The sequence below is a fragment of the Oncorhynchus nerka genome, unplaced genomic scaffold (genome assembly GCF_034236695.1).
Source record: "Oncorhynchus nerka isolate Pitt River unplaced genomic scaffold, Oner_Uvic_2.0 unplaced_scaffold_776, whole genome shotgun sequence".
NCBI lineage: Eukaryota > Metazoa > Chordata > Actinopteri > Salmoniformes > Salmonidae > Oncorhynchus > Oncorhynchus nerka.
Window position 1 is genome coordinate 122226 of NW_027040449.1, and position 23702 is coordinate 145927.

A 23702-nucleotide genomic window follows, 5' to 3' on the forward strand; every position below is an offset into this window, starting at 1 on the left:
CTATCCTGGCTTTCTCTATCCTGGGTACTAATAAGAGGATCCTGGCTTTCTCTATCCTGGGTACCAGTAAGAGGATCCTGTATTTCTCTATCCTGGGTACTAGTAAGAGGATCCTGGCTTTCACTAGCCTGGATACTAGTAAGAGGATCCTGGCTTTCTCTAGCCTGGGTACTAGTAAGAGGATCCTGGCTTTCTCTATCCTGGGTTCTAGTAAGAGGATCCTGGCTTTCTCTATCCTGGGTACTAGTAAGAGGATCCTGGCTTTCTCTAGTCTGGACACCAGTCTGTTTGTGCTAATATTCCACTTCATGTCATTCATGCCAAACATAATTTTTGGCATATGAGGAGTGGAATGTTAGTACAGAACAGGTCTGGAGTTCAGGCTTTTTCACATGAGCTTATTTCTACTACAACCTTTCTACTACAACCAAAATGCAGCTACTGGGGGGATTCCCTTTAGGCTATGGCCACACATTCATCTATATGGCTTGACTTGTCTTTGCCCCATTCCCTCCACTAATACTGAAAGATCTCTCGCCCAGTGCAATAAGAAACAGTGTTTGGATCAATGATGAAGGGTAACAACATGTGAGAAACCTCATCACCATCACTCAATACAGGGCAGACGAGGTAGCCGGTTAAGTTAGACGTATAGAGAGAGAGAGCCTTGGTATTCCACAGTACAAGATACAATTAAAGGGACAGTAGGTCATGAAAATGAGTAGTACCATCTAGAGGGAGACATCAATGTGAAGAGAGGAGCAGAGGAAAGATGGAGGGGGGGGTGATAGGGACTATGTTCCAAAGTCCACACTTGCATACGATTTCCTTAGAATGCATGTCCAACACATTGATTCATTATAGGTGGTAGTCTAGTATGTCCAACACATTGCTTCATTATAGGTGGTAGTCTAGTATGTCCAACACATTGCTTCATTATAAATGGTAGTCTAGTATGCTGGTGTGGACATTGGAACCAAAGAGAATAACAGGAGTCAGGTAGCAGCAGAGTCGGAGGGGAGAGTGTGTTCAGCAGCCTCATCTCTAGCCCTGTAGGTAGGGGGCTCAGTGGGAGGACGTACCATCCAGACGGTTGATACCAAGGCCACTGCTGCTCCAGTCAAACTGGGACCAAGGCTGGGGGGCCCCCTGCTGGCGGAAGGAACAAACTGTAGTGAGGCTCAGCAGTGTGCCCTCTATTCAACACAGTCTCTTGAAGGCCCATACTCACAAAAGCACATCAGACAAAGGAGTGCTGATCTAGAATCAGGTCCCCCTGGTTCTTGTTATCTTATTGATTATGAGTTAAAAGACTGATCCTAGATCAGCACTCCTACTCCAAGACACTTTGTGAATATGGCCAGGTCTTCGTGATGGATAGAGGACAGCACAGAGGAATTGGGAGTTAGTTAGTCTAGGGTCAGACATTGTCATTATCCTCCTAATGCTAAGGTTAGGATCCGCAGTAAGGATATCTGATCATAGGTCAGCGTTTAGGGTTAACTTCATTATCAAGGGAGTGTAAAATATAGTGCCCAATGTTGCCCTGTTTGTGATGGGTATACTACTGTGTGAGACACAGGATGTCTGGAAACATTACCAACTGTCACATCCTAGCCACAGACTGTCTGGAAACATTACCAACTGTCACATCCTAGTCAGAGTGTCTGGAAACATTACCAACTGTCATATCCTAGCCACAGACTGTCTGGAAACATTACCAACTGTCACATCCTAGTCAGAGTGTCTGGAAACATTACCAACTGTCACATCCTAGTCAGAGTGTCTGGAAACATTACCAACTGTCACATCCTAGTCAGAGTGTCTGGAAACATTAGCAACTGTCACATCCTAGTCAGAGTGTCTGGAAACATTACCAACTGTCACATCCTACCAATTACCAATGTAAACGTTACCAACTGTCACATCCTAGTCAGACTGTCTGGAAACGTTACCAACTTTCACATCCTAGTCAGAGTGTCTGGAAACATTACCAACTGTCACATCCTAGCCACAGACTGTCTGGAAACGTTACCAACTGTCACATCCTAGCCACAGACTGTCTGGAAACGTTACCAACTGTCACATCCTAGCCACAGACTGTCTGGAAACATGACCAACTGTCACATCCTAGCCACAGACTGTCTGGAAACATGACCAACTGTCACATCCTAGCCATAGACTGTCTGGAAACATGACCAACTGTCACATCCTAGCCACAGACTGTCTGGAAACAATACCAACTGTCACATCCTAGTCAGAGTGTCTGGAAACATTACCAACTGTCACATCCTAGCCACAGACTGTCTGGAAATGTTACCAACTGTCACATCCTAGTCACGAGTGTCTGGAAACATTACCAACTGTCACATCCTAGCCACAAACTGTCTGGAAACGTTACCAACTGTCACATCCTAGCCACAGACTGTCTGGAAACATTACCAACTGTCACATCCTAGCCACAGGCTGTCTGGAAACATTACCAACTGTCACATCCTAGCCACAAACTGTCTGGAAACGTTACCAACTGTCACATCCTAGCCACAGACTGGAAACATTACCAACCGTCACATCCTAGCCACAGGCTGTCTGGAAACGTTACCAACTGTCACATCCTAGGCACAGACTGTCTGGAAACATTACCAACTGTCACATCCTAGCCACAGACTTGTCTGGAAACATTACCAACTGTCACATCCTAGCCACAGGCTGTCTGGAAACATTACCAACTGTCACATCCTAGCCACAGGCTGTCTGGAAACATTACCAACTGTCACATCCTAGCCACAGACTGTCTGGAAACGTTACCAACTGTCACATCCTAGCCACAGACTGTCTGGAAACATTACCAACTGTCACATCCTAGCCACAGGCTGTCTGGAAACGTTACCAACTGTCACATCCTAGCCACAGACTGTCTGGAAACGTTACCAACTGTCACATCCTAGCCACAGGCTGTCTGGAAACGTTACCAACTGTCACATCCTAGCCACAGACTGTCTGGAAACATGACCAACTGTCACATCCTAGCCACAGACTGTCTGGAAACATGACCAACTGTCACATCCTAGCCACAGACTGTCTGGAAACATGACCAACTGTCACATCCTAGCCACAGACTGTCTGGAAACATTACCAACTGTCACATCCTAGTCAGAGTGTCTGGAAACATTACCAACTGTCACATCCTAGCCACAGACTGTCTGGAAATGTTACCAACTGTCACATCCTAGTCAGAGTGTCTGGAAACATTACCAACTGTCACATCCTAGCCACAGACTGTCTGGAAATGTTACCAACTGTCACATCCTAGTCAGAGTGTCTGGAAACATTACCAACTGTCACATCCTAGTCAGAGTGTCTGGAAACGTTACCAACTGTCACATCCTAGTCAGAGTGTCTGGAAACATTAGCAACTGTCACATCCTAGTCAGAGTGTCTGGAAACATTACCAACTGTCACATCCTACCAATTACCAATGTAAACGTTACCAACTGTCACATCCTAGTCAGACTGTCTGGAAACGTTACCAACTTTCACATCCTAGTCAGAGTGTCTGGAAACATTACCAACTGTCACATCCTAGCCACAGACTGTCTGGAAACGTTACCAACTGTCACATCCTAGCCACAGACTGTCTGGAAACGTTACCAACTGTCACATCCTAGCCACAGACTGTCTGGAAACATGACCAACTGTCACATCCTAGCCACAGACTGTCTGGAAACATGACCAACTGTCACATCCTAGCCATAGACTGTCTGGAAACATGACCAACTGTCACATCCTAGCCACAGACTGTCTGGAAACAATACCAACTGTCACATCCTAGTCAGAGTGTCTGGAAACATTACCAACTGTCACATCTAGCCACAGACTGTCTGGAAATGTTACCAACTGTCACATCCTAGGAAAACATTACCAACTGTCACATCCTAGCCACAAACTGTCTGGAAACGTTACCAACTGTCACATCCTAGCCACAGACTGTCTGGAAACATTACCAACTGTCACATCCTAGCCACAGGCTGTCTGGAAACATTACCAACTGTCACATCCTAGCCACAAACTGTCTGGAAACGTTACCAACTGTCACATCCTAGCCACAGACTGGAAACATTACCAACCGTCACATCCTAGCCACAGGCTGTCTGGAAACGTTACCAACTGTCACATCCTAGGCACAGACTGTCTGGAAACATTACCAACTGTCACATCCTAGCCACAGACTTGTCTGGAAACATTACCAACTGTCACATCCTAGCCACAGGCTGTCTGGAAACATTACCAACTGTCACATCCTAGCCACAGGCTGTCTGGAAACATTACCAACTGTCACATCCTAGCCACAGACTGTCTGGAAACGTTACCAACTGTCACATCCTAGCCACAGACTGTCTGGAAACATTACCAACTGTCACATCCTAGCCACAGGCTGTCTGGAAACGTTACCAACTGTCACATCCTAGCCACAGACTGTCTGGAAACGTTACCAACTGTCACATCCTAGCCACAGGCTGTCTGGAAACGTTACCAACTGTCACATCCTAGCCACAGACTGTCTGGAAACATGACCAACTGTCACATCCTAGCCACAGACTGTCTGGAAACATGACCAACTGTCACATCCTAGCCACAGACTGTCTGGAAACATGACCAACTGTCACATCCTAGCCACAGACTGTCTGGAAACATTACCAACTGTCACATCCTAGTCAGAGTGTCTGGAAACATTACCAACTGTCACATCCTAGCCACAGACTGTCTGGAAACGTTACCAACTGTCACATCCTAGCCACAGACTGTCTGGAAACATTACCAACTGTCACATCCTAGCCACAGACTGTCTGGAAATGTTACAACTGTCACATCCTAGCAGAGACTGTCTGGAAACATTACCAACTGTCACATCCTAGCCACAGACTGTCTGGAAACGTTACCAACTGTCACATCCTAGCCACAGACTGTCTGGAAACATTACCAACTGTCACATCCTATGTCTGGAAACATTACCAACTGTCACATCCTAGCCACAGACTGTCTGGAAACATTACCAACTGTCACATCCTAGCCACAGACTGTCTGAAACATTACCAACTGTCACATCCTAGCCACAGGCTGTCTGGAAACGTTACCAACTGTCACATCCTAGCCACACAGACTGTCTGGAAACGTTACCAACTGTCACATCCTAGCCACAGACTGTCTGGAAACATTACCAACTGTCACATCTAGCCACAGACTGTCTGGACAGACTGTCTGAGGCTGTACCAACTGTCATCCTAGACAGACTGTCTGGAAACGTTACCAACTGTCACATCCTAGCCACAGGCTGTCTGGAAACGTTACCAACTGTCACATCCTAGCCACAGACTGTCTGGAAACGTTACCAACTGTCACATCCTAGCCACAGACTGTCTGGAAACGTTACCAACTGTCATCCTAGCCACAGGTGTCTGGAAACATTACCAACTGTCACATCCTAGCCACAGACTGTCTGGAAACATGACCAACTGTCACATCCTAGCCACAGACTGTCTGGAAACATGACCAACTGTCACATCCTAGCCACAGACTGTCTGGAAACATTACCAACTGTCACATCCTAGCCACAGTGTCTGGAAACGTTACCAACTGTCACATCCTAGTCAGACTGTCTGGAAACATTACCAACTGTCACATCCTAGCCACAGACTGTCTGGAAACGTTACCAACTGTCACATCCTAGCCACAGACTGTCTGGAAACATTACCAACTGTCACATCCTAGCCACAGACTGTCTGGAAACGTTACCAACTGTCACATCCTAGCCACAGACTGTCTGGAAACATTACCAACTGTCACATCCTAGCCACAGACTGTCTGGAAACGTTACCAACTGTCACATCTGGACTGTCTGGAAACGTTACCAACTGTCACATCCTGTGTCTGGAAACATTACCAACTGTCACATCCTAGCCACAGACTGTCTGGAAATGTTACCAACTGTCACATCCTAGCCACAGGCTGTCTGGAAACATTACCAACTGTCACATCCTAGCCACAGACTGTCTGGAAACATGTTACCAACTGTCACATCCTAGCCAGAGTGTCTGGAAACATTACCAACTGTCACATCCTAGCCACAGACTGTCTGGAAACATTACCAACTGTCACATCCTAGTCAGGTGTCTGGAAACATTACCAACTGTCACATCCTAGCCACAGACTGTCTGGAAACGTTACCAACTGTCACATCCTAGCCACAGACTGTCTGGAAACATTACCAACTGTCACATCCTTGCCTCTGTCTGTCCTCAATTCACATCCTAGCCACAGACTGTCTGGAAACGTTACCAACTGTCACATCCTAGCCACAGGCTGTCTGGAAACGTTCAAACATTTGTCACATCCTAGCCACAGACTGTCTGGAAACATCCTAAATTGTCTGGACCCTGGCCACAGACTGTCCTGAGAAACTTACCAACTGTCACATCCTAGCCACAGACTGTCTGGAAACATTGAACTGTCACATCCTAGCCACAGACTGTCTGGAAACATTACCAACTGTCACATCCTAGCCACAGACTGTCTGGAAACATTACCAACTGTCACATCCTAGCACAGGCTGTCTGGAAACGTTACCAACTGTCACATCCTAGCCACAGACTGTCTGGAAATGTTACCAACTGTCACATCCTAGTCACAGGCTGTCTGGAAACATTACCAACTGTCACATCCTGACAGACTGTCTGGAAATGTTACCAACTGTCACATCCTAGTCAAGTGTCTGGAAACATTGGCAACTGTCACATCCTATCTACCACAGACTGTCTGGAAACTTACCAACTGTCACATCCTAGTCAGGTGGGAAACATTACCAACTGTCACATCTAGGAGACTGTCTGGAAACGTTACCAACTGTCACATCTAACCACAGGCTGTCTGAAAACATTACCAACTGTCACATCCTTGCCTCTTCTGTCCTCAATTCAAGGAACATAACTATTCTTGCCTCTCTCTCAAAGTTTATTTTGAAGACAGTATCTAAGGTCCCTCCTCCTCCAATGAGCTTTGAGAAAGGGTGCGGGATTGAGAAACAAAGACGGAGGAGAGTTTAACAGCTGGTAACATGTTCACACACAGCCGTGGTGTGCCTGTTGCTCTGGAGTGAAGTTTCCCCTAAGTACAGATCTAGGATCTGCTTCACCTCCCGGGGAAATTCTAACTGTAACCATTTGGAGGGAAAATGCTAAACTGACCAGATATCAGCATCTAGGACAGACACCTGTTTCTGTACCTGTATTGAGAGGTGGTGGTGGTTTCCTGTGACCCAGGAAGTGCTTGTGCTGTGGCAAGTCTTCTCCGAGTTGAGCTGGTCTCAGTGGCTCTTTGGTGGGCTCTAACATTCCCTGAGAGAAAAGATGGGAGAGGGTGAAAGAGAGATAACGGGGAAAGAGAGAGAGAGAGGGGGGATAACGGGGGAAAGAGAGAGATGAGAGGGGAAAGGGGGGATAACGGGGGAAAGAGAGAGAGAGAGATGGGAGAGGGGGATAACGGGGAAAGAGAGAGAGAGAGGGGGGATAACGGGGGAAAGAGAGAGAGAGAGGGGGATAACGGGGAGAAGAAGAGAGAGAGATGAGGGAGGGGGGATAACGGGGGAAAGAGAGAGAGAGAGATGGGGATAACGGGGAAAGAGAGAGAGGGGATAATGGGAAAGAGAGAGGGGGGATAACGGGGAAAGAGAGAGAGAGAGGGGGGAGGGGAGAAGGGGGATAACGAAAGAGAGAGAGAGAGGAGAGAGGGGGGATAACGGGGAAAGAGAGAGAGATGGGAGAGGGGGAAAGGGGGATAACGGGGAAAGAGAGAGGGAGAGAGGGGGATAACGGGGGAAAGAGAGAGAGAGGGAGAGAGGGGGATAGCAGGGAAGAGAGAGAGATGGAGATAGCAACGGGGAAAGAGAGAGAGATGGGAGAGGGGGATAACGGGGAAAGAGAGAGAGAGGGGGGGGATAACGGGGGAAAGAGAGAGATGGGAGAGAGGGGGATAACGGGGGAAAGAGAGAGAGAGAGGAGAGGGGGATAACGGGGAAAGAGAGAGAGAGAGAGAGGGGGATAACGGGGGAAAGAGAGAGGAGGAGAGAGGGGGGATAACGGGGAAGAGAGAGAGGAGAGGGGGGATAACGGGGAAAGAGAGAGAGAGGAGGAGGGGGGGATAACGGGGAAAGAGAGAGAGAGGAGAGAGGGGGGATAACGGGGAAAGAGAGAGATGAGAGGGGGGATAACGGGGAAAGAGAGAGATGGGAGGCGATAGGGAATAAAAGGTGAAGGGGAAAGGCAGAGAAAGAAAGAGGTCACCATGGAACACGTGGTCACATGATGAAAGGTTTGGAGAGGGAGAAAGCAATATGGCCGACTGCCAAGTCATCATCTTATTGCTTTACACCTACCCAGTAGTTCCCAGTAGGGAAGGTAGCCTGGTCCCAGATCTGTTTGTGTTATCATGTCAACTCCTGGTCATGTTTGGCATAACGGAACAAACTGACTGGTACACATGCTTAGGGGGAGGATCTAGGGACAGAAATGGAACAAGGGCCACCATGGTCTGTGTCCATATGGGCCCTGGTCTAAAGTAGTGTACTGTATAGGGAACAGGGTGCCATTTGGGACACAGTACAGTATCTGCATCAGTCCACTCACCAGGCTGGCTGCAAACACAGGAACTATGACAGGCTGCTTTCTCTGACCAGTGAACAACTGTGGAGGAGAGACAGAATCAGAAATCACCAAGTAACTTTACATGTAGCAGGAATTCAAGCTGGTGAAATGGTGCTGCTTTTACACCAATAAACAGAATATACAGACAGAATAACATTATATTATAGATGAAGAATTGACATATAATCCACATACAGTATGTGCACTATAGATACAGCAACAACAGAACACTTCTACATAGTAAAGGGGACATATAGACATATTTACAGTAGATGATGTACAATATGGAATTATGGGGAGGGAGGAGAGAGGGAGGGGCTTACGGACAGACAGACAAGACACAGGGAGTGTTCAATGCTCACTGCTCAATGATTGTCTGTATTGTTATTGTTTTTAATAACCTGCCCAGGGACTGCGTTTGAAAATTAGCCAGCTGGCTAAAAACGCCACTTTTACTGAAACGTTGATTAATGTGCACTGTCCCTGTAAAAATAAACTCAAACTCAACTCAACACATGACAGACAGACAGACAGACAGACAGACAGACAGACAGACAGACAGACAGACAGACAGACAGACAGACAGACACATGACTTACTACATCATTGATGTTGTTGTTGTCAAAGGCAGATGGCTTCATGTTTTATTTAGTTATGTTGCTCTGATGGAAAGTCCTTCATTGAGCACTATATATGTAGATGTTTTAAAGTCATGTGAAATGCCATCCATCCATTTTCTTACTGTTCTTTACATCTGCTGTTATTCTGTTGCTACGCATGGAGCCATTCACATAACTACAGAGTGTGGCTTTAAACTGAAAAGAGGCCGTTACCATGTTTCTGGTGTCCATCCCCAGACAGCGGAGCAGGGCCCTGTTGCTATGGGAACCGCCCACTGGAATCCCAGGCCCACGGCATCGTGGAGGTCCTGAGGCTGCCGCCACGCGCCCCTAGGAACCCTGGGTAAAGCAAACAAGGAGCGGTCACATACAGCAGAGTAGTGCTTTGGCCAGCCTCCAATGCTATCTGCTGTTATTCCACTGAACCATCATCGTTATAATCATCATCATCATCACTGAGGTTCTCTCACCAGTGTGTAGTGTGGTTGAGCCCCTTTGTCTCCTCTTCCTCAGGCTGTGTGTCTAGAGTCTCTAGCAGAGCCTGAGGCTGAGCACATTCAACACCTCATCCCCACTGTCCTCCACCCCCATCTCCTCCTCCTCCCGGCAGTCTCGTCCTCCTCCACCCCAGTCTCCTCCCCCTCCACCCCAGTCTCCTCCCTCTCCTGATCCAGTTCTGGGACTGCCACTGCAGGAAGCTGGTCTGTAGGACTCTCTGTAGCCGGATAGACAGGGAGGACTGAATGGGAGGAACATGGCTTTTTGAGATCTAGTACAGTGCAGTCTACTACATTGTAATCACACACAATTAATGGGAAATATTTTTAAACTAACTATGTCCATCTACCTGATTTAGAAGCAAACTGAAGTCTGGCAGGAACTGTCTTATTCAACAAACTCATTTAGGTAGGAGCTACCTCTAGGAGCTACCTCTAGGAGCTACCTCTAAGGAGCTACCTCTAGGAACTACCTCTAGGAGCTACCTCTAGGAGCTACCTCTAGGAGCTACCTCTGAGGCTACCTCTAGGAGCTACCTCTAGGAGCTACCTCTGGGAACCTCTGGGAACTACCTCTAGGAGCTACCTCTAGGAGCTACCCTGGAACTCTCTAGGAACTACCTCTAGGAACCTCTGGGAGCTACCTCTGGAACTACCTCTGGGAGCCCTCTAGGAACTACCTCTAGGAACTACCTCTAGGAACTACCTCTAGGAGCTACACTCTAGGAGCTACCTCTAGGAACTACCTCTAGGAGCTACCTCTAGGAGCTACCTCTAGGGAGCTACCTCTAGGAACTAGGAGCTACCTCTAGGAACTACCTCTGGGCTACCTCTGGCGAACTGCAGTGATCTATTGATACAATGTCTAAAACCATCCGGGCAGAATTATTCTTGCAGAGTCAAAGTTATGACAAACATACTACAAATGTCAGAGTGGATTTCTACCAGACGTGGGACAACTAAGTACTGTTGGATGCCTCGTTATCCAGACTCCTGGAGAATCCTGTTTGAGTCCCAACTCTCTATCACTTTACATTTGAGCATGCGGCTGACCATTCATCTCACCGGTATAAATTGTGTGTCGACGTGTTGGGGAAAATGTGAGGTGTTGGAGCTGGGACTGTCTCTCGGCATTACACAATATAAATGCACTCTAATAACTCAGAAGACCACTCACCTGCAGACTGTCCCTTCGTACAGCAGCACCTCCTGACATCTCTCTCCCCACTTCTTCGCCTCTGCCTCTTCTGTCCGCCTGGCTCTATCCTCCTCTCAAACTCTGCCCAGTCTCCCCTCCGACAGACCTCCCTGGTCTCCACTCCCCCCCAGCCCTCTTCCTCTCACCCTGCCCTCCAGGGAGCAGAGTGGAGTCTGCAAAGCTGTCGCTGAGGGAAGGTCTCCATGTCCAACCTCCCCCCCCACACGCCTGGGTCGTACCTAGGTCCTCAGAATAGTCCTGTTCAAAGTCACCAAAGCCCTCCTGTGTCCTGGACTCCGATTGGTTGAAGTCAGCAAAGTCCTCCTGGCTAGGGAAGGATCCAGCATCCCTGAAGATTCCAAAGTCCTCTTCTTCATCTTCCTCCTCCATAACTTTGTCTCGGTCTCTCCTGAGGTCACTCCGCTGCACCTCATCTTTCTCCCTTCTCCTCCTCCCTATTGACGAGGGAGTGAAGACCGTCTCGCCAAAGTTCCCAAACTCCTCCAAAGCATCTGACGACACAGCCTCACCAGAGGAGGCAAACTCCTCACTCACTGACCCACTGACTGTGGTCTGGAGAGGAGAGACACTGTCCTCTGTTTCGCTCTCCTTATCTTCCTCCTCCTCCACCCTCCTCCCTCCCAGTTCTGGGTCCTGTGTAAGCGTGCTATCCCTGTTGATGCTGGGTGCCCTCTCTCCAGGCTCCCCAGCCCCTCACCCCTAGCACAGAGCACCTCTATGGGGGCTAAGAGGCCAGAGTCCTGAGGGTGGCCTTAGCTCACAGTGTTGCTGGACCGAGTGCAGTCCCTGTCCTCTTTGCTGTGCTAAACATTGAGAGTCAGACCCGCCAGGCTCTATTCTGGCCCGCTGCTCCATGTCCTTCTGGACCGAGTGTGCATTGCAGAGCCGTTGGTTAGGTTTGTCCCCTCCATCCTGCCGTCCTTCCTGTGCTCCGTACTGTGAGTGTGAGTGAAGCCGCAGCACCAGGGTTCCAGCTCCATCTCTGGCTCGGCGAACGCAGAGAAGTCTGCAAACCCACTGCTCCTGGCTGGGGAGCCCAGGCCAGCCGGTACAAGACCTGTGGTGAATTGATTAATACATTTTTACTGGAACGCATTTTTAAAATACATATAGAGATGCCTCAGCCATTTTGAGTACAACAGTACATATTCAAAATTATTGAGGATTAAAACACAATACAACAAAAGCAAAAACTGGTATTACAAAGACTAAGTTGCTAGGCAACCTCACTAACAACTCCATGACAGCCCTCGGGACTAAAGTTGTTACCTGCAGACATGGTCCCCTGGTGATTCCGCTTGACAAACCCATTGGTGAGAGGGAGGTCAGGGAGGTTCGCAATGACAGGGCTGCCCTTTGACCTCCAACCCCGGCCGAACCCTGCCGACCTCTGAGGTCCCAGTATTAGCGGGCTGTGATTGGTCCGGCGCCCGTGGCTTCTTCAGGTCGTCAGCTGCTCGGAACTGTTTCGAGATTCCGTTGCTATGGGTAGTTCCAGAGAAAGAGGAGGAGTTACTAACACTAAAGCTCACAGTTGATGGGGTCGGGAGGCGGGGTCTGTTGTGGAGGGCACGGCTGGTTGGATGACATTGCCACACCCCAGAGAAATCCCCAAACTCGTCATCGTCCTCCTCTCCCCCTGATTCCCAGGGGGGAGGAGGAGTATATGAGCATCACTTCCTGTTCATGGGAGAGCTCTCCTGGCTAGAGCGGGGAGAACACACAGACAGGTTGAGTACAGAACGGCCTACTAGAAGACAGGTTGAGTCACTTGAGTACAGAGCGGCCTGAAGACAGGTTGAGTACAGAGCACTAGAAGACAGGTTGAGTACAGAACGGCCTACTAGAAGACAGGTTGGTACAGAACGGCCTGGTTAGTACAGAACGGCCTACTAGAAGACAGGTTGAGTACAGAACGGCCTACTGAAGACAGGTTGAGTACAGACTAGAAGACACACAGACAGGTTGAGTACAGAGCGGCCTACTAGAAGACAGGTTGAGTACAGAACGGCCTACTAGAAGACAGGTTGAGTACAGAACGGCCTACTAGAAGACAGGTTGAGTACAGAACGGCCTACTAGAAGACAGGTTGAGTACAGAGTACGGCCTACTAGAAGACAGGTTGAGTACAGAAGACGGCCTACTAGAAGACAGGTTGCTGAGGCCTACTAGAAGACAGGCCTACCTAGAAGACAGGTTGAGTACAGAACGGCCTACTAGAAGACAGGTTGACAGAACGGCCTACTAGAAGACAGGTTGAGTACAGTACGGCCTACTAGAAGACAGGTTGAGTACCGGCCTACTAGAAGACAGGTTGAGTACAGAAGACAGGTTGAGTACAGAACGGCCTACTAGAAGACAGGTTGAGTACAGAACGGCCTACTAGAAGACAGGTTGAGTACAGAACGGCCTACTAGAAGACAGGTTGAGTACAGAACGGCCTACTAGAAGACAGGTTGAGTACAGAACGGCCTACTAGAAGACAGGTTGAGTACAGAACGGCCTACTAGAAGACAGGTTGAGTACAGAACGGCCTACTAGAAGACAGGTTGAGTACAGAACGGCCTACTAGAAGACAGGCTGAGTAGTACAGAACGGCCTACTAGAAGACAGGGTTGAGTACAGAACGGCCTACTAGAAGACAGGTTGAGTACAGAACGGCCTACTAGAAGACAGGTTGAGTACAGAACGGCCTACTAGAAGACAGGTTGAGTACAGAACGGCCTACTAGAAGACAGGTTGAGTACAGAACGGCCTACTAGAAGACAGGTTAAAAGACAGTTGAATACAGAACGGCCTACTAGAAGACAGGTTGAGTACAGAACGGCCTACTAGAAGACAGGTTGAGTACAGAACGGCCTACTAGAAGACAGGTTGAGAACGGCCTACAGAACGGCCTACTAGAAGACAGGTTGAGTACAGAACGGCCTACTAGAAGACAGGTTGAGTACAGAACGGCCTACTAGAAGACAGGTTGAATACAATACTAGAAGACAGGTTGGAACAGAACGGCCTACTAGAAGACAGGTTGAATACAGAACGGCCTACTAGAAGACAGGTTGAGTACAGAACGGCCTAAGAAGACAGGTTGAGTACAGAACGGCCTACTAGAAGACAGGTTGTACAGAACTGGCCTACTAGAAGACATTGAGTCATACTAGAAGACAGTACAGAGCGGCCTACTAGATTTGAATACACAGGCCTACTAGAAGACAGGTTGAGTACAGAACGGCCTACTAGAAGACAGGTTGAGTACAGAACGGCCTACTGAAGACAGGTTGTACAGAACGGCCTACTAGAAGACAGGTTGAGTACAGAGCGGCTACTAGAAGACAGGTTGAGTACAGAACGGCCTACTAGAAGACAGGTTGAGTACAGAACGGCCTACTAGAAGACAGGTTGAGTACAGAACGGCCTACTAGAAGACAGGTTGAGTACAGAGCGGCCTACTAGAAGACAGGTTGAATGTACAGAACGGCCTCAATCTAGAAGACAGGTTGAGTACAAAACTAGAAGACAGGTTGAGTACAGAACGGCCTACTAGAAGACAGGTTGAGTACAGAACGGCTACTAGAAGACAGGTTGAGTCATATGTCATTATTAACAGACAGTAGGAACGGCTTGTTCTTGACAGAACGGCCTACTAGAAGACAGGTTGAGTACAGAACGGCCTACTAGAAGACAGGTTGAATGTTCATTATTAACAGACAATAAACAGGCTAGGTCTTGTTCTACATAGTCATATGTCATTAGTAACAGAAGGGCTTGTTCTACATAATATATGTCATTATTAACAGTAGGCCTTGTTCTACATAGTCATATGTCATTATTAACAGACAGTAGGCCTTGTTCTACATAGTCATATGTCATTATTAACAGACAGTAGGCCTTGTTCTACATAGTCATATGTCATTATTAACAGACAGTAGGTCTTGTTCTACATAGTCATATGTCATTATTAACAGTAGGCCTTGTTCTACATAGCCATATGTCATTATTAACAGACAGTAGGCCTTGTTCTACATAGTCATATGTCATTATTAACAGACCTTGTTCTACATAGTCAGTCATTATTAACAGTAGGCCTTGTTCTACATAGTCATATGTCATTATTAACAGACAGTAGGTCTTGTTCTACATAGTCATATGTCATTATTAACAGTAGGCCTTGTTCTACATAGTCATATGTCATTATTAACAGACAGTAGGCCTTGTTCTACATAGTCATATGTCATTATTAACAGACAGTAGGTCTTGTTCTACATAGTCATATGTCATTATTAACAGACAGTAGGTCTTGTTCTACATAGTCATATGTCATTATTAACAGACAGTAGGTCTTGTTCTACATAGTCATATGTCATTATTAACAGACAGGAGGCCTTGTTCTACATAGTCATATGTCATTATTAACAGACAGTAGGTCTTGTTCTACATAGTCATATGTCATTATTAACAGACAGTAGGTCTTGTTCTACATAGTCATATGTCATTATTAACAGACAGTAGGTCTTGTTCTACATAGTCATATGTCATTATTAACAGTAGGTCTTGTTCTAACAGACAGTAGGTCTTGTTCTACATAGTCATATGTCATTATTAACAGACAGTAGGTCTTGTTCTACATAGTCATATGTCATTATTAACAGACAGTAGGTCTTGTTCTACATAGTCATATGTCATTATTAACAGTAGGTCTTGTTCTACATAGTCATATGTCATTATTAACAGACAGTAGGTCTTGTTCTACATAGTCATATGTCATTATTAACAGACAGTAGGTCTTGTTCTAGTAGGTCATTATTAACAGACAGTAGGTCTTGTTCTACATAGTCATATGTCATTATTAACAGACAGTAGGTCTTGTTCTACATAGTCATATGTCATTATTAACAGACAGTAGGTCTTGTTCTACATAGTCATATGTCATTATTAACAGAGGTCTTGTTCTAGTCAGGCAGTAGGTCTTGTTCTACATAGTCATATGTCATTATTAACAGACAGTAGGCCTTGTTCTACATAGTCATATGTCATTATTAACAGTAGGTCTTGTTCTACATAGTCATATGTCATTATTAACAGACAGTAGGCCTTGTTCTACATAGTCATATGTCATTATTAACAGACAGTAGGCCTTGTTCTACATAGTCATATGTCATTATTAACAGACAGTAGGCCTTGTTCTACATAGTCATATGTCATTATTAACAGAAGGTCTTGTTCTACATAGTCATATGTCATTATTAACAGACAGTAGGCCTTGTTCTACATAGTCATATGTCATTATTAACAGTAGGCCTTGTTCTGCATAGTCATATGTCATTATTAACAGTAGGCCTTGTTCTACATAGTCATATGTCATTATTAACAGACAGTAGGCCTTGTTCTACATAGTCATATGTCATTATTAACAGACAGTAGGCCTTGTTCTACATAGTCATATGTCATTATTAACAGACAGTAGGCCTTGTTCTACATAGTCATATGTCATTATTAACAGACAGTAGGCCTTGTTCTACATAGTCATATGTCATTATTAACAGTAGGCCTTGTTCTACATAGTCATATGTCATTATTAACAGACAGTAGGCCTTGTTCTACATAGTCATATGTCATTATTAACAGACAGTAGGCCTTGTTCTACATAGTCATATGTCATTATTAACAGTAGGTCTTGTTCTACATAGTCATATGTCATTATTAACAGTAGGTCTTGTTCTACATAGTCATATGTCATTATTAACAGACAGTAGGCCTTGTTCTACATAGTCATATGTCATAGGTCTTGTTCTACATAGTCATATGTCATTATTAACAGTAGGTCTTGTTCTACATAGTCATATGTCATTATTAACAGACAGTAGGTCTTGTTCTACATAGTCATATGTCATTATTAACAGACAGTAGGTCTTGTTCTACATAGTCATATGTCATTATTAACAGTAGGCCTTGTTCTACATAGTCATATGTCATTATTAACAGACAGTAGGCCTTGTTCTACATAGTCATATGTCATTATTAACAGACAGTAGGCCTTGTTCTACATAGTCATATGTCATTATTAACAGACAGTAGGCCTTGTTCTACATAGTCATATGTCATTATTAACAGTAGGTCTTGTTCTACATAGTCATATGTCATTATTAACAGACAGTAGGTCTTGTTCTACATAGTCATATGTCATTATTAACAGACAGTAGGTCTTGTTCTACATAGTCATATGTCATTATTAACAGACAGTAGGTCTTGTTCTACATAGTCATATGTCATTATTAACAGACAGTAGGTATTGTTCTACATAGCCATATGTCATTATTAACAGACAGTAGGCCTTGTTCTACATAGTCATATGTCATTATTAACAGACAGTAGGCCTTGTTCTACATAGTCATATGTCATTATTAGGTCTTGTTCTACATAGCCATATGTCATTATTAACAGACAGTAGGCCTTGTTCTACATAGTCATATGTCATTATTAACAGACAGTAGGCCTTGTTCTACATAGTCATATGTCATTATTAACAGACAGTAGGCCTTGTTCTACATAGTCATATGTCATTATTAACAGACAGTAGGTCTTGTTCTACATAGTCATATGTCATTATTAACAGACAGTAGGTCTTGTTCTACATAGTCATATGTCATTATTAACAGACAGTAGGTCTTGTTCTACATAGTCATATGTCATTATTAACAGACAGTAGGTCTTGTTCTACATAGTCATATGTCATTATTAACAGACAGTAGGCCTTGTTCTACATAGTCATATGTCATTATTAACAGTAGGTCTTGTTCTACATAGTCATATGTCATTATTAACAGACAGGAGGCCTTGTTCTACATAGTCATATGTCATTATTAACAGACAGTAGGCCTTGTTCTACATAGTCATATGTCATTATTAACAGACAGTAGGCCTTGTTCTACATAGTCATATGTCATTATTAACAGACAGTAGGCCTTGTTCTACATAGTTATATGTCATTATTAACAGACAGTAGGCCTTGTTCTACATGCCATATGTCATATTAACAGTAGGCCTTGTTCTATAGTCATATGTCATTATTAACAGTAGGCCTTGTTCTACATAGCCATATGTCATTATTAACAGACAGTAGGCCTTGTTCTACATAGTCATATGTCATTATTAACAGACAGTAGGCCTTGTTCTACATAGTCATATGTCATTATTAACAGTAGGTCTTGTTCTACATAGTCATATGTCATTATTAACAGTAGGTCTTGTTCTACATAGTCATATGTCATTATTAACAGTAGGCCTTGTTCTGCATAGTATTATTAACAGACAGGAGGCCTTGTTCTACATAGTCATATGTCATTATTAACAGACAGTAGGCCTTGTTCTACATAGTCATATGTCATTATTAACAGACAGTATATGTCATTATTAACAGTCTTGTTCTACATAGTCATATGTCATTATTAACAGTAGGCCTTGTTCTACATAGTCATATGTCATTATTAACAGACAGTAGGTCTTGTTCTACATAGTCATATGTCATTATTAACAGACAGTAGGTCCTTGTTCTACATAGTCATATGTCATTATTAACAGACAGTAGGTCTTGTTCTACATAGTCATATGTCATTATAGGTAACAGACAGTAGGCCTTGTTCTACATAGTCATATGTCATTATTAACAGACAGGCCTTGGCCTTGTTCTACATAGTCATATGTCATTATTAACAGACAGTAGGCCTTGTTCTACATAGTCATATGTCATTATTAACAGACTTGTTCCCAGTAGGCCTTGTTCTACACATAGTCATATGTCATTATTAACAGACAGTAGGCCTTGTTCTACATAGTCATATGTCATTATTAACAGACAGTAGGCCTTGTTCTACATAGTCATATGTCATTATTAACAGACAGTAGGCCTTGTTCTACATAGTCATATGTCATTATTAACAGACAGTAGGCCTTGTTCTACATAGTCATATGTCATTATTAACAGACAGTAGGCCTTGTTCTACATAGTCATATGTCATTATTAACAGACAGTAGGTCTTGTTCTGCATAGCCATATGTCATTATTAACAGACAGTAGGTCTTGTTCTACATAGTCATATGTCATTATTAACAGTAGGTCTTGTTCTACATAGTCATATGTCATTATTAACAGACAGTAGGCCTTGTTCTACATAGTCATATGTCATTATTAACAGACAGTAGGCCTTGTTCTACATAGTCATATGTCATTATTAACAGACAGTAGGCCTTGTTCTACATAGTCATATGTCATTATTAACAGACAGTAGGTCTTGTTCTACATAGTCATATGTCATTATTAACAGACAGTAGGTCTTGTTCTACATAGTCATATGTCATTATTAACAGACAGTAGGTCTTGTTCTACATAGTCATATGTCATTATTAACAGACAGTAGGTCTTGTTCTACATAGTCATATGTCATTATTAACAGACAGTAGGCCTTGTTCTACATAGTCATATGTCATTATTAACAGTAGGTCTTGTTCTACATATGTCATATGTAGTAACAGACAGTAGGTCTTGTTCTACATAGTCATATGTCATTATTAACAGAAAGTAGGCCTTGTTCTATAGTCATATGTCATTATTAACAGACAGTAGGCCTTGTTCTACATAGTCATATGTCATTATTAACAGACAGTAGGCCTTGTTCTATAGTCATATGTCATTATTAACAGACAGTAGGTCTTGTTCTACATAGTCATATGTCATTATTAACAGTAGGTCTTGTTCTGTAGTAGTCATTATTAACAGTCTTGTTCTACATAGTCATATGTCATTATTAACAGACAGTTTTGTTCAGGTCATTATTAACAGTTGTTCTACATAGTCATATGTCATTATTAACAGACAGTAGGTCTTGTTCTACATAGTCATATGTCATTATTAACAGACAGTAGGCTCTTGTTCTACATAGTCATATGTCATTATTAACAGTAGGTCTTGTTCTACATAGTCATATGTCATTATTAACAGTAGGTCTTGTTCTACATAGTCATATGTCATTATTAACAGTAGGTCTTGTTCTACATAGTCATATGTCATTATTAACAGACAGTAGGCCTTGTTCTACATAGTCATATGTCATTATTAACAGACAGTAGGTCTTGTTCTACATAGTCATATGTCATTATTAACAGACAGTAGGCCTTGTTCTACATAGTTATATGTCATTATTAACAGACAGTAGGCCTTGTATGTCATTATTAACAGTAGTCATAGTCATATGTCATTATTAACAGACTGTAGGCCTTGTTCTACATAGTCATATGTCATTATTAACAGACAGTAGGTCTTGTTCTACATAGTCATATGTCATTATTAACAGACAGTAGGCCTTGTTCTACATAGTCATATGTCATTATTAACAGACAGTAGGCCTTGTTCTACATAGTCATATGTCATTATTAACAGACAGTAGGCCTTGTTCTACATAGTCATATGTCATTATTAACAGTAGGCAGTAGGCCTTCTTGTTCTACATAGTCATATGTCATTAGCGGACAGTTACACAGACAGTAGGCCTTGTTCTACATAGTCATATGTCATTATTAACAGACAGTAGGCCTTGTTCTACATAGTCATATGTCATTATTAACAGTAGGCCTTGTTCTACATAGTCATATGTCATTATTAACAGACAGTAGGCCTTGTTCTACATAGTCATATGTCATTATTAACAGTAGGTCTTGTTCTACATAGTCATATGTCATTATTAACAGACAGTAGGTCTTGTTCTACATAGTCATATGTCATTATTAACAGACAGTAGGCCTTGTTCTACATAGTCATATGTCATTATTAACAGTAGGCCTTGTTCTACATAGTCATATGTCATTATTAACAGACAGTAGGCCTTGTTCTACATAGTCATATGTCATTATTAACAGACAGTAGGCCTTGTTCTACATAGTCATATGTCATTATTAACAGACAGGAGGCCTTGTTCTACATAGTCATATGTCATTATTAACAGACAGTAGGCCTTGTTCTACATAGTCATATGTCATTATTAACAGACAGTAGGCCTTGTTCTACATAGTCATATGTCATTATTAACAGACAGTAGAGCCTTGTTCTACATAGTCATATGTCATTATTAACAGACAGTAGGCCTTGTTCTACATAGTCATATGTCATTATTAACAGACAGTAGGCCTTGTTCTACATAGCCATATGTCATTATTAACAGACAGGAGGCCTTGTTCTACATAGCCATATGTCATTATTAACAGACAGAGGCCTTGTTCTACATAGTCATATGTCATTATTAACAGACAGTAGGCCTTGTTCTACATAGTCATATGTCATTATTAACAGACAGTAGGCCTTGTTCTACATAGTTATATGTCATTATTAACAGACAGTAGGCCTTGTTCTACATAGTCATATGTCATTATTAACAGACAAGTAGGCCTTGTTCTACATAGTCATATGTCATTATTAACAGACAGTAGGTCTTGTTCTACATAGTCATATGTCATTATTAACAGTAGGCCTTGTTCATTATTATGTCAATTAACAGACAGTAGGTCTTGTTCTGCATATAGTCATATGTCATTATTAACAGACAGTAGGTCTTGTTCTACATAGTCATATGTCTACATAGGTCTTACACATGTCATTATTAACAGACAGTAGGCCTTGTTCTACATAGTCATATGTCATTAACAGACAGTAGGTCTTGTTCTACATAGTCATATGTCATTATTAACAGTAGGCCTTGTTCTACATAGCCATATGTCATTATTAACAGACAGTAGGCCTTGTTTTCTACATAGCCATATGTCATTATTAACAATGTCATTCATATGTCATTATTAAGCAGACAGTAGGCCTTGTTCTACATAGTCATATGTCATTATTAACAGTAGGCCTTGTTCTACATAGCCATATGTCATTATTAACAGACAGTAGGCCTTGTTCTACATAGTCATATGTCATTATTAACAGACAGTAGGCCTTGTTCTACATAGTCATATGTCATTATTAACAGACAGTAGGCCTTGTTCTACATAGTCATATGTCATTATTAACAGACAGTAGGTCTTGTTCTACATAGTCATATGTCATTATTAACAGACAGTAGGTCTTGTTCTACATAGTCATATGTCATTATTAACAGACAGGAGGCCTTGTTCTACATAGCCATATGTCATTATTAACAGACAGTAGGCCTTGTTCTACATAGTCATATGTCATTATTAACAGACAGTAGGCCTTGTTCTACATAGTCATATGTCATTATTAACAGACAGTAGGCCTTGTTCTACATAGTCATATGTCATTATTAACAGACAGTAGGCCTTGTTCTACATAGTCATATGTCATTATTAACAGACAGTAGGTCTTGTTCTCATAGTGTCATATGTCATTATTAACAGACAGTAGGTCTTGTTCTCACATAGTCATATGTCATTACACAGACAGGTGGTCTTCTTGTTCTTACATAGTCATATGCCTATTATTAACAGACAGTAGGTCTTGTTCCCATATAGTCATATGTCATTATTAACAGACAGTAGGTATTGTCTTCTACATAGTCATATGTCATTATTAACAGTAGGCCTTGTTCTGAGCCAGTCATATGTCATTATTAACAGACAGTAGGTCTTGTTCTACATAGTCATATGTCATTATTAACAGTAGGTCTTGTTCTACATAGTCATATGTCATTATTAACAGACAGTAGGTCTTAGTTCTACATAGTCATATGTCATTATTAACAGACAGTAGGTCTTGTTCTACATAGTCATATGTCATTATTAATATAGGGTCTTGTTCTACATAGTCATATGTCATTATTAACAGACAGTAGGTCTTGTTCTACATAGTCATATGTCATTACAACAGACAGTGGTCTTGTTCACATAGTCATATGTCATTATTAACAGACAGTAGGTCTTGTTCTACATAGTCATATGTCATTATTAACAGACAGTAGGTCTTGTTCTACATAGTCATATGTCATTATTAACAGTAGGCCTTGTTCTACATAATAGCATGTCATTATTAACAGTAGGCCTGTTCTGGCGTATAGTCATAGTCATATGTCATTATTAACAGACAGGGAGGCCTTGTTCTACATAGTCATATGTCATTATTAACAGACAGGAGGCCTTGTTCTACATAGTCATATGTCATTATTAACAGACAGTAGGCCTTGTTCTACATAGTCATATGTCATTATTAACAGACAGTAGGCCTTGTTCTACATAGTCACATATGTCATTATTAACAGACAGTAGGCCTTGTTCTACATAGTCACATATGTCATTATTAACAGACAGTAGGCCTTGTTCTACATGAGTCATATGTCATTATTAACAGACGTAGGTCTTGTTCTACATAGTCATATGTCATATATTAACAGATAGAGCCTTGTTCTACATAGTCATATGTCATTATTAACAGACAGTAGGTCTTGTTCTACATAGTCATATGTCATTATTAACAGACAGTAGGCCTTGTTCTACATAGCCATATGTCATTATTAACAGTCAGTAGACCTTGTTCTACATAGTCATATGTCATTATTAACAGACAGTAGGCCTTGTTCTACATAGTCATATGTCATTATTAACAGATAGGCCTTGTTCTACATAGTCATATGTCATTATTAACAGACAGTAGGCCTTGTTCTACATAGTC

At 42.9% G+C, this 23702-nt stretch overlaps 1 pseudogene; it reads right to left on the bottom strand.

Annotated features, from left to right (window-relative positions):
* LOC115120529 (aftiphilin-like) overlaps positions 1-23702 on the bottom strand; it is a 33496-nt pseudogene that overhangs the window by 4028 nt on the left and 5766 nt on the right.